Source organism: Protopterus annectens, chromosome 5.part0, assembly GCF_019279795.1.
Source record: "Protopterus annectens isolate FY-2018-M chromosome 5.part0, PAN1.0, whole genome shotgun sequence".
Lineage (NCBI taxonomy): Eukaryota > Metazoa > Chordata > Ceratodontiformes > Protopteridae > Protopterus > Protopterus annectens.
In genome coordinates this window covers 405538206-405550918 of record NC_056735.1, presented here as the reverse complement: position 1 = coordinate 405550918, position 12713 = coordinate 405538206, and positions in this window count along the sequence as shown.

The following is a 12713-nucleotide window of genomic DNA, read 5'->3' as shown; positions in this document are numbered from 1 at the left end:
CCCTTAGAGCTACATGCTCCAGGGACCTAAACCTCAGCACAAAAATAAATAGGACATGCTGGAGGGACAGATTCATTTCCCAGAGGCTCCCCTCACTCTGGAATAGAATCCCAATTCATGTTAGACATAGCCCCTCGCTGACCCTCTTCAAGCGAAATTTGGACGCATGGATGGGAAATCGCAAATTCATCCCTGGGACCTCTCCTGTGTCCCTGCTAGACAGAGGCACAGTAAACTAATCTTAAAAGGGTACCTTCTTTGACCTACTTTACAGAGGCACAGTAGGCTAATCTAATAGGGAGGCGGAAGCCAAATACACTCTGGCTAGGCTTATAAATTCCCTAGGGCAGATAGCCTAGTATCTACCTATGAACCTATGAACCTATGGCCCTTCATGACAGCGGTATTTATGGATTGGTGCCCAGTTCATGCATTAGGACATGGGGACATGCTACTGGGATATGTCAATATGGCCTTGCATTTGTGTTCTGTTGACTGTGTTAGTTTGTTATTTGGGACCCCATGAGATACCATACATTGGCACTACAGGTGAATCACAGGCCTTTGACAGAGGACTGTAGGCCATTTGGTAATGATGCAGGCCATCTGTAGCAAGCCAGTTTATTCTGTCACTCCTACATTCCAACAAAAAGATGTCACAGGATACCTTCTCCTTGAAAAGAACCAGACAGAGTAAGGTTATAAGCACTTTCGTTCCCTTTATTCACACTCAATACAAACAGAACTTCATCAGATACAAAACCTTACACACTTCCCCCCTTTTTATATACAATTCAATTGCTTAATCACAATCAATTAACTTAAATGAATTAATCAGTTAAATGTGCTCTCTCAAGTTAAAAGCACATTAATATGTTCTTTTAAAAATATGTTGCTATGTATAATACATAAATAATTCTCCTATAAAAACACATATATAATAAACATTTCATTTTTTAGAATACAAGGAAACACACTGGCAGGTGTTGTTGAATGCTACAGTTTTTCCTGGTATTAATGACAGGATTTCTCTAAGGAGCTTGCTTCATTTAAAGGCAGATGAGATTAGATGAAAATGGTTTAAGTGGTTGAACACAGAAGCAATTAAGTTAGTATAAATATATATATATATATATATATATTTTTTTTTTTTTTTTTTTTTTAACAGATGAAATTTTTATTATATATGTGTTTTTATAGGATAATTATTTATGTATTATACATAACAACATATTTTTAAAAGAACATATTAATGTGTTTTTAACTTGAGAGCACATTTAACTAATTAATTCATTTAAGTTAATTGATTGTGATTAAGCAATTGAATTGTATATAAAAATGGGGGGAAGTGTGTAAGGTTTTGTATTTGATGAAGTTCTGTTTGTATTGAGTGTGAATAAAGGGAACGAAAACGCTTATAACCTTACTCTGCCTGGTGTCTGGTTATTTTAAAGGAGAAGGTATCCTGTGACATCTTTTTGTTGGATTATTTGCTTCATGTGTTTCACTCCTACATTCCCAGGCTGCGAGCCAGTGGATTCCCTTGGGGTGACAGGGTAAGTGTGCAAGGTATTCATGCCAACAGTTCCTGTACATATTGACCCATTGGTCCAGATGCATGCAGGGTGCTGATTACAGCTAGGGACACATCTGCATACAACACCTCTTTAGTATGCTGCATTCTGTGGGTATTCCCATACAGAAGTGGGGTCATACTATACTCATTCTCAATAGCAAAGATATGACCTGTGATAAACCTGTGACTGATGGTGAGGTGAGCTGAGTGCATATGTGATATGGAAGCTACTTGCAGCTGACTCACAGATATACCTGGGACATTCCCCTTATGCTGCCTTGTGCAGGGACATAGGCAGTCTCTCATTACTTCATAACTGTGCCTTTTATGGTCTGCCAGTAATTGTCCAGACTACACCAGTATTCCATATGTCACAGACAACTAATGTGCTGCTAAGCTGTATGAACAATTCCAAAGTTGTGTACAGCTGACAGTTACATTTTATGAACTCTGTCTAGGGTACTTCCACGTGTGTACTGTGTGTATGTATGGGCCCACATTCATGGCATGTCCATCTTTTAGACAGTGACATATAGTAACATCTGGACAGTGAGTATGGACAACTGCTGACATGGGTATTGCTGAGAAGCATTATGGTTGCCACTGCAGTTTTTAGAACATGCCCCTATCATCCACAGTACTGCCCATAGGCCACCAAGACACAACTCTCCATGCCTATATGCTGACCACTTCCACACAATATTGAACACATTACAACCTAACACATGGACCCCTGTATATTGTACACATGCAACAATGTATCCTAGAGATTGGGCCAGCTCAGGTAATCTGTGCTCCACTGTTATTACACCTCACACTTATATGTTACTGTATTTCTACATGGGATTGTGGGGGGGGGGCACATCTAATGTCTTTAAACATTTGCTATGACTGTAGTGGTATTTCAGGTACTCTGTTGGCTTCCATTTCATTTTGTATTCTGACCTATCATGCAAACTGGAGGCATATCCGTAGTGTACAGATCTTAGGTTTTATTGACCTACATTTCAGTTTCAGACTTCTTACCCTTTGGAACTGACATACAACTGCCAGACCTGTTGTAGTCTGTCTGTGTAGGTCTGGAGGGGGGCTGTTAACCATTGCCATCAATTGGAGGCCCTAGCCCAGCCTTTCTTTATGGTCATCTACACCTGTCCTGCTGGCTGAGGCTGGTGGTGGGTATGTGAGCCACACTGACAAGCATGTGTGTGTCCTATGGACACATTTGGGCCAACACATGTACTGCAGTGGGATTTGTCACCTTGTCTAGTACTGCCTAGTATATTAACAGCAGCATTTGTTATGGATTTCATGTTACCCATATAGGTGTACACTATCTGCTGCCATCCCATTCAGCCACCCGATTCCCTTGCATGCTCACGTCCATATCATAGATACAACTATCAGAACATAATACTCTATTCAGCAATTGATAGGAAGACTGACTTATCTTGGGGCTGTGCCAGTACTGAGGATAGTGCTGGAGGGCTGACTATGTTGGATGCACATAGTACACTTCCTATACATGGTAAAGCACAGGTAGTGTCATGTTTGGCATCCCTTTTACTGTATGTGCGAGTCAGAGAAAGGTGTCATTCCCTGGGTCCCTACCATGTCAGTGTGTGTGCTATGCATTGTCTCTTTGCCAAGGCCTGGGCATACTGAGCATGCCACCTTCTGCCTACATGGGCAGGCTCAGGTAGTTCCTCCTATGCGTCCCTCTGTGCCTGTGATGGCCTTGACAATAGTGGGGGGCTGTGTGGCCTTGCCCTGTGCTTTTCCTGCTGCGGCTGCTTCCGCATGATCATATTGTACAGCATGGCACATACTCTAAACATTTGTGTACATGTAGCTGGAGAGTACTGCAAGGCTCCACCAGATATGTCCAGGCAGTGGAACCATGACTTGAGCATCCCAAACACATGCTCTATTATGATTCTGGTTTGTCCGTGTGCCTCATTATGGAGTTCTTGTTCAGCTGTGTGTGAATTTCTAAGGGGTGTCATCAGCCACAGCTCCAGTGCATAGCCAGCATCCTGACTAGGTGGCCATATGGGATGTCCCCACTGGCAAATAACTGGTACAGCTGTGTCATATGCCAGATGTGGGAGTCATGATAGATTCCAGGACTGCCAGCACACACATTCAGGATAATGCCCTGGGCATCACACAAGACCTGGCAGTTGATGGAGGGGAAGCCCTTGCAGTATAAGTAGACCCTACCCTGCTCACCGGGTGGTGCTTTGATGTGTATGTGCATGTAGTCTATAACACACACTACCTCAGGGTATTCTGCTATTTGGTGGAAGAGATGCATATTGCTGATCAACGCCTTACAGGTGTTGAGGAAATATATGTGCTCACCGGCATGTGCTGACATGGCATCCAGGAACTGGTGGAGTACCCTGGATGCTGATGCCTGTGAGATCCCCATGATATCCCCAGTTGCCCTTTGGAAGGTACCTGTGGCTAATATTCTTAACCCTACACATACCTTGGTATCCACTGGGACGGGTTCCGCTCTGTTGGTTCTGTGTGTGAGCCATGGCCGGCATAGCTCAACAATTTGCTGTAGAATGTTCCTGTCCACCCTATAGCGCTCCACTATCTCCAGCTCATGTAGCCCCTGGTAGGTTACACTGGGTCTGTACACTCTTTTTCTCCTCCTCACTGTGCGTTGGTCGTCAGCATTCACATCCTCACCACCCTCAGCCTCTTGCACATATTGATGTATGACAGTGACAGCAGCCCCGAACATTTTGTTAGATTTGTCAGGTAAAATTTCCCCCATCTGTGTACACCGTTGGTATAGAATTTGTGGGAAAAAACAGACTGGGAGGTGTTTGCATAGTTTATAGTAGTGTGCTAGGCTGTACCATGTGTAATTGGTTGATTCTGATACATTTCACCTACCAGCTATACTAGTTCTGCTTGAATGCCTTCTTACTGCTGTTTTCCCTTCCTACTGCCTTCCCGTTTAAGTCCCGAGGTGCGCCGCACATACCCAGTGCTCAGATGTGAACAGAGCTGCTATTTCATGTTTTGGCATGCACACACATTTAGGCAATGTAAACACTGCTAGGTAACCTCAGACACACCCCATTCCGTAGCTGTGCTTAGCTAAGGGCAAACACAGGCCACCCAGCTCCAATAAGCTTACAGCATGTATGTCACTCCCCCTTATGAGGTCATCTACCTCTTACACTTATACAATGGTGTTACTGCACCTACATGTTTGGGTGCAAGTTAACACTGAGACAAAATCTGTGATTCGGTATCAGTCTCCTCATTTGCATACAACAAAATGCTAATTCATAGTTACCACTCTCACACTGAGCCTTCCCCCTTAGCAACCACTATTCCCTGGTATTGTTTTGTTATGCATGCTATTGACTGTTATGGCAAAATGCTGATTTGGGTTTAAAAGGTTATTTCCAACTTTTGTTCTTATTTTCGGCCCGATCCCATTTGCGCACTACTGCCGTATGCTTAAACATCTGAAACTGGCCAAAAAAAAGTTTTTTTTTTTAATAATTTTGCAATTATTTATCATGCCAATGGCCATATATTTGGCCATTGGCATGCCTACTCCATTGAATACATGCTTTCTTTAGAGCTGTCACACCTCTGTTTTATAATTGACAGAAATGTATTCGGTTAGTAACCGAATATATTTCTGCAGGTTACATTATTCCTGCACAGATGCCTGTCTGCTTCCTGGATTACTAATTCACCTCATTTGCATGGTTTTCACCAGAAAATTAGGCAATTAGCATATAGCAGTGGTGTCCATGCGGGAATAGTATCATTTTGGGGGCTCATTCCTAGATCGCTCGGCAGACATATTTTGTGCAGCAGCTCTTGCACTATTCAGGCACTACATGCAGAGCTTGCTGAATCCAGCAATTACTTTAGGTGGCTCATGTATACATTAATAATTTTTGAAGGCTGAACACTTTTTTTACACTTTTTCCTTTTAGGCAGTGAAAGTCTGATAGTGCACGCAATGTACATGGGCCTAGCAATTACACTTGAGTGCACTTACAAACTCAGACTAACTGTATTCTTAGTTAGATGACACATTTTAACAGATCACCATGATCTTAGTGCTTTATTTTTTAACATTTATCACAGTATTTCCAGCTTAGCAATTATTTTTATGTTTTTCATCCAACTTAGATTTTCAGTTGTATATCTATACACATGTTCATTCATATTATGATTTGTTTTTGACACACAAACCTGATGAAGTATTTATCTGATACATAAGCGATCTTTGTTAAAAGTTGTATATTTATTAATATTTATTCTGGTAGATCTTTTTGTTAGTCAGTCAGAAAGTCCTTTTTTAGTTAGTTTCTTAATTAATAAAGTTTTAGATTAGTTGTTTAGCCTATACAAGGTGTTAATAAACTGGTCTTAGACTGTAATTTGTCTCGGGCTTTTCAGTTTCAGTTTTAGGTAACACAGTCTCTGTTTAAGATAAAAATCCGTCGCTGTACCATAAAGGGCTGTCCTCCAGGCTATAAACCAAAGGTCTGTCACCAGGTTAACCGACAATAGAATGTCCAAACACTGAACAGGTCCAAGTACTGTATTTATTAATCCAGTCACGATAAAATCACAGAGACCACAAAATAACACAAAACAAAAATAGAACTGGTGATTGAGCGCGCTTTCGTCTTCACTTAGTAAACTTCATCAGAATCACAAAATCAATTAGAATTGAACACCTTAAATATAAAAACATGGCAAGCCACCATTGGTTAATTAGTTAATTGTTGCTCCAAAGCGTTTAAGTGCTTTAAAACCTTTTATAAAAATATAAACTTTTTCCTCTTTTTCTTCATAAATAACTTGTCATACAAAAATAACTTGTCATACAAAAAATAATGGTTCATTGATGTAAACTCCAAAAACATGTACATCTATAAATGTATGAATCAAGATATATAAATTAAAAATAAATGTATGTATATGTCTGTATGCTTTGCATATACTATTTGAATAACTCACTAAAAATACCTTACTAATAATAACCAAATAATATATGTATACTCAATAAGTACCATTAACATTATATACAATATAATATAAATAATTAGTGAATGAATAAAAAATAAGTAATATATCAATCTGACAAATTAATGAAATATATATAAATAAATACATAAATTAGGTTTAACCACATGTGTGTATGCTCAATTAATAAATTTTAAATATTAAATATTAAATATTGAATATTAAACATTAAATATTGATTTCATATGAAAGTATAAATGGATAAATGGATAGAAACATAGTGCACTTAAATACATTGAATACATTGAATACAGTATATTATGTTAAAATGTTAAAATAGCTGCATTCAAAAATTTTTTCATTTGGGGTTATTTGCTAAGAGCTTCAGGGCTGGTTTAATGGATAGATGATCATTCATTCCCTTGGGACCGCAGACATCTAATTTAAGCTGCCAAATTAACTCTCTATATTCCAATAGAGATTCCCAATCTCCACCCGTCACTCTTTTTGACCTCCTCCAGTACCCAGAATTTGAAATTAGCTTTTTCACATATATTAGTGTGTCTGAATAGGGCATTGTTATCATTCCTTCTAGTAATATCCCTCATATGCTCATAAATACGTTTTCTTAGCTGACGTTCCGTCTTGCCCACATAGTATCCTCCACAGGTGAGACAGTAAGCAAGGTAAACAACACCCTTGGTGTAGCAGGTGAAGTACCCATTGCTCCTAAGTTTTCTCCCAATACCTTTCACAAATATTTCCTTGTTTCCAGAAATGAAGGAGCATTGCCCACACCTGCCACATCTATGTGTTCCTATCTTATTTATCACCCCCTTTTCTTTCAATGGATTTTTCTTCTCAAATAAATTATTAAAATTAAGATTTTTTCTGTAAGTGAATTTTAAGGGTTGCTGAAAAATTGATGAATTGTTGCACATCCTTGAAAAGATTTTCCAAACCTCATGTATGCCCCTTTGTATCCACTCACATCCCTTATGATATGTAAATATCAGTCTCGGAATTTCCTCTTTGTCAATACCAATATTTTTAGTTTTCCTGATATTGGCCACATCTAAATTGCCTTTTAACAGGGGCGGGTAATGGGTATTGCGTTTTTTCATTACCTCCCTTTTTACGTTCTTAATTAATTCAGTAGGATACACCCTTTCCTTAAATAGACCCTGTATTTTGTCCATTTCATGCTTACATTCTATGTTGTCACTAGTCATCCTGGAAGCTCTGACCATTTGCCCCTTAATAATATTTCTTCTCAAGTATAAGGGATGGTCACTTTGGAAATGTACATAGGAATTGGAAAAACAACTTTTCCTATAAACCTTAGATTTATATTGCTTATCTTCTCTATTCTTAGTTATGGTGATATCAAGGTAGTTGGCATAATCAATGTTATATTGATATGTAAACTCTAAAAAATTGGTGGTCGTATGTATATATTGTATGAATTCCTCGATCTGTGCTGTGTTGCCATCCCAAACAATAAATACATCATCCAAAAATCAAAAATATTGTTTGATGTACTTCCAAAATTGGGATTTAAATACAAATTCAAGTTCCCAGTAGAGCATAATAATGTTTGCATATATTGGGGCGCAGGCTGATCCCATAGCCACCCCCCCCAATCTGATGGTAAATGTCTCCCTGGAAATAGATGAAGTTATTTTTCAAGACAACCTCTATGTATTCTAATACTAATCTAAAATCAGTATTACTTAGGAATTTAAACTCTGTTAACATATGCTCAAACCATTTAAGACCAATGTTATGGGGTATTACTGAAAAAAGGTCTTTGACGTCAATGGTAATAAAACCATAACTATCGTCGTAGGGAATATTATTAAATTTTTCATGCACGCAATGTACATGGGCCTAGCAATTACACTTGAGTGCACTTACAAACTCAGACTAACTGTATTCTTAGTTAGATGACACATTTTAACAGATCACCATGATCTTAGTGCTTTATTTTTTAACATTTATCACAGTATTTCCAGCTTAGCAATTATTTTTATGTTTTTCATCCAACTTAGATTTTCAGTTGTATATCTATACACATGTTCATTCATATTATGATTTGTTTTTGACACACAAACCTGATGAAGTATTTATCTGATACATAAGCGATCTTTGTTAAAAGTTGTATATTTATTAATATTTATTCTGGTAGATCTTTTTGTTAGTCAGTCAGAAAGTCCTTTTTTAGTTAGTTTCTTAATTAATAAAGTTTTAGATTAGTTGTTTAGCCTATACAAGGTGTTAATAAACTGGTCTTAGACTCTAATTTGTCTCGGGCTTTTCAGTTTCAGTTTTAGGTAACACAGTCTCTGTTTACACTATGGTGTTATGGAGGAAGGGGGACTTGGCTAAAGGAATTATTTTAATGCTTTTATTGCTCTTAACAGAACCAGCCTCTGTAACTACTCCCTCGTTCCAAACAACCTGATTATATATAAATAAGGAATGTTTTTGATGCTCTTCATTATACTCCTTTAGGATTGCTTGTTTGTGTGTTTCAGTAAAGGATATTCCATTTTTAACTCAACTGTGGACTACCTGCTATTTACTATTTTCTTTTTGATTATTTTGTAGCATGTATTCTACAATTATATTTTACAGTTTGATTTCTATTATGTGAACTGTGGTCAGAAAGTCCTTCTATGTGGCACATCTCATTACTAAGAGTTTTGCATCGAGGAAAAAAGAGGTCATTGTCTCACTCTACTTTTCCCTCATTAGGCCAGTCATCGAATACAATGCCCCATTTGGCATGTACCTCACAAAGAGGATCCTAGGCCTTAAACACTTGTCCTATGTGGACAGACTCAAAAAACTCCAACTATTCTCTGTCTCATATCGCCTACTTAGAGGTGATCTCTGCTTGACTTACAAAGCCATGTCTAACGCAGCTCTGTTAAAAATGCTACATCTAAAGAAATCCCAATCCCTCCACACCACACGGTCCAGAGACCTCAACCTCATTACCACAATCAACAGAACAAGCTGGAGGGACAGGTTCATAACCCAGAGACTTCCCATGCTGTGGAATATACTTCCCATACATGTCAAACAGAGCACCTCACTGGCCCTGTTCAAGAGAAATCTTGATGAGTGGATGGGAAATAGAAAATTCACCCCGGGGATCACTCCAGTGGCTCTACTCAACAGAGGCACTGGGAACTAAGGTTGGGTGGCATGATGCCAGGGTAATCCTATGGGCTAGGCTTGTAAAGGCTTCAGGGTCATTAGCCTAGTACACACCTATGAACCTATGAACTAAGTGCATAACATAATTCAGGAAGTGAGCACTACACCCTCCACACTGCAAAGTTTCTTCTTGTTTTGTTTTGGACCTGGTATAGGTTGCATACTGGGTTTTTCTGAGACTTTGAGGGGCACTACGGATTTCCTTTTTGGTGATAATTTAAATTAATGGACAAAAGGTTGATATTGGCATCCCAAGATAGTGGATTATATACATGCTGGTTTACAAAGTCCATTGAATATGTGGGAGAAATAGACAAATGTAGGTTTTGTAAAACAGAATTGGAAACAGTCACACATCTTGTTGCGGGATGTGATATACTAATGGCAGAAGAACTGTATACTGAAAGGCATAATAATGTGGTGTGACTGCTATATTGGGGATTGTGCAAACTTTAGAATATTGAAGCATACTTCCCAACTGTACTGAATTACTCAGTTTTTACTGAGTTTTGGGGTCCAAATAATGGGGTTCCACAATTCTTGAGTGGCACCCCTTCATTTCCCATCTTTTTCTTTTGTTTTTTGCACTTTGTGAGCTGACGTCATCATGTACACGATGACGTCAGCTCCATCAGGGTTACCAGCCTGTCGGAATTGAGCTTGCATCATGATATGCATGCATTTCCATCTGGGGATCAAGGGCTGGCCTGGCTGTTTTGAAGTAAGGAAACCTTTATTATTCATGAACGGAAGGTGTGTGTGTGAAAATGCCCCCTGGTGGCTAGAGGTACTCAAGCTCATACCTTGTACCTTGGGTACAGGGTAAAAAGAGCCTAAAGTCCTTAGCCACCACTACTTGTAAATTGGTGCCGCCTATTTTTGATCTATTCCTCATAAAATCTGTGGTTTTTCAGGATTTTTGTGGCAAATCACTGCAGGATTGAATTCATTAAATAATGACAGGCATTTGAATTTCAGACTTCATATTCTTCAGAAAATAAATGGTAACATAAAACCTTTTATTCTAGCAATTTTATTTTATAAGATCAGTATTTGAAATGTGTCCCTATTTTGGGGCTGTATTCCCAAATTATTGGCTTTGTCCTGTTTTTTGTGCTAAGAGTTGAGAGCTATTGTAAGAAGTGAGAAGTGAATTTGTATTACGCCATTATTGGCTTTGTCCAGGTTTTTTGTGCAAAGAGGTTGAGAGCTAAATAAATAAATAAATACACATCATAAATATATAAATACATAATAAAACCATGTATCTCTATATTAAATATATTAAATATTTTCTCTTTGTCTTTTTATCAACACCGGCTTCAAACTAACAGCATTATTTAAACCCGGTTTAACATCTGCCTGAAATCTAATAATCCATTCATATTCCTTCAACTCCAAAGTATTATTCATATCACCTCCCCTACTTCCCATATCCACTGTATCTATTCCACTAAATTTAAACTTATGGGTACTATTATTCTCAGAGATATGTTTACTCAATGCATTTGTCGCTATATTTCTTCTAATCTCTGATTTATGCTCTGCTATCCGCTCTCTTAATTTCCTAGTAGTCTTACCCACATAAAATGATGTACATGTAGCTAAATATACTACTTCGGTCATATTATAGTTCATAGAAGTCTTGAAGGTGAATATTTCTTTAGTTACAGGATGTTTAAAATGATCCATCTCATCATATATATCACTGCAGCAACTACAGTTGTAATATTTTTTTGTCCCCATTTTCCGCTGGATTTTTTCTGTTTTAATGTTTCAGAATTTCTATAGGAAAATTGTGGTCTCTCTCCTACTATATTTTTGATCTCAGGCATAGCCATTAGTATTATCCAGTTTTTTTCTATTATATAACGTACATCTTTAGTGTTAATATTAAATGTAGTGACATATCTAACTACATTTTCTTTTCTATCTAACAATTGCAACTCGTGTCACTTTTGTACTAAAAATTGGCTTATATTTATCTCCTCTACCTCTTACTACATCCTCATATATATCATTTACAACTTGTCCGGGATATCCATTCCCTTTAAATTCTTGCACCATTTCTCTAGCTTGATTTATAAAATTACTCTCCTCAGTATTGAGCTTACTAGCTCTTATTAATTGCGCCCTCGGTATTCCCTTGAATGTATGTGGTGCATGCATGCTATTCCTATTAATGTATCTACAAATATTCACATTCTTTTTATGTATTGTAGATTATATCTTATCTTTTTTTATATACGATTGACTGTCTAAAAACACCATACTTTCTTCTGATGCTAACATTTTAAATTTTAAGAAGTCCGTGGAGTTATTCAAATACACAATATAATTCTCTAATTCCTCCATGTTGCCACTCCATATTAAAAAAACAATCATCCACAAACCTTCTATAAAACTTGACCTTATTATTTAATTCATTTTCTTTACTGAAATTACAGTGCTTCTCCCATTGATATAACACCAGATTAGCATATGTATTAGCTACTGGGGTGCCCATCGCTACCGCAGTTAACTACAAATATGGTGTTTTATCAAAAATAAAAACATTTTTTGTTAGTATTACTTCTAATAATGTGCATATATTTTCTATTTCCCTAGCTTGCATATTAATCTCATTATTAAGGAAGCTACGTATAGCATCCACTCCATAGTCATTTGGAATTACTGCAAAGAGTGATGTAATATCTATTGTCACAAAGATAAAATTCTTCTCAACATATATGACATACCATTCATGTTAATCCAATAAATAAACTGTTAGTATCTTTTACTAAACTAGGACATTTACATAAATATCTTCCTAATTTCATTTGAAAGTATTTTGAAATTGGCTCAGTTATCCAACCACCCCCTGAGACAATAGGTCTCAGGGGTGGATTAT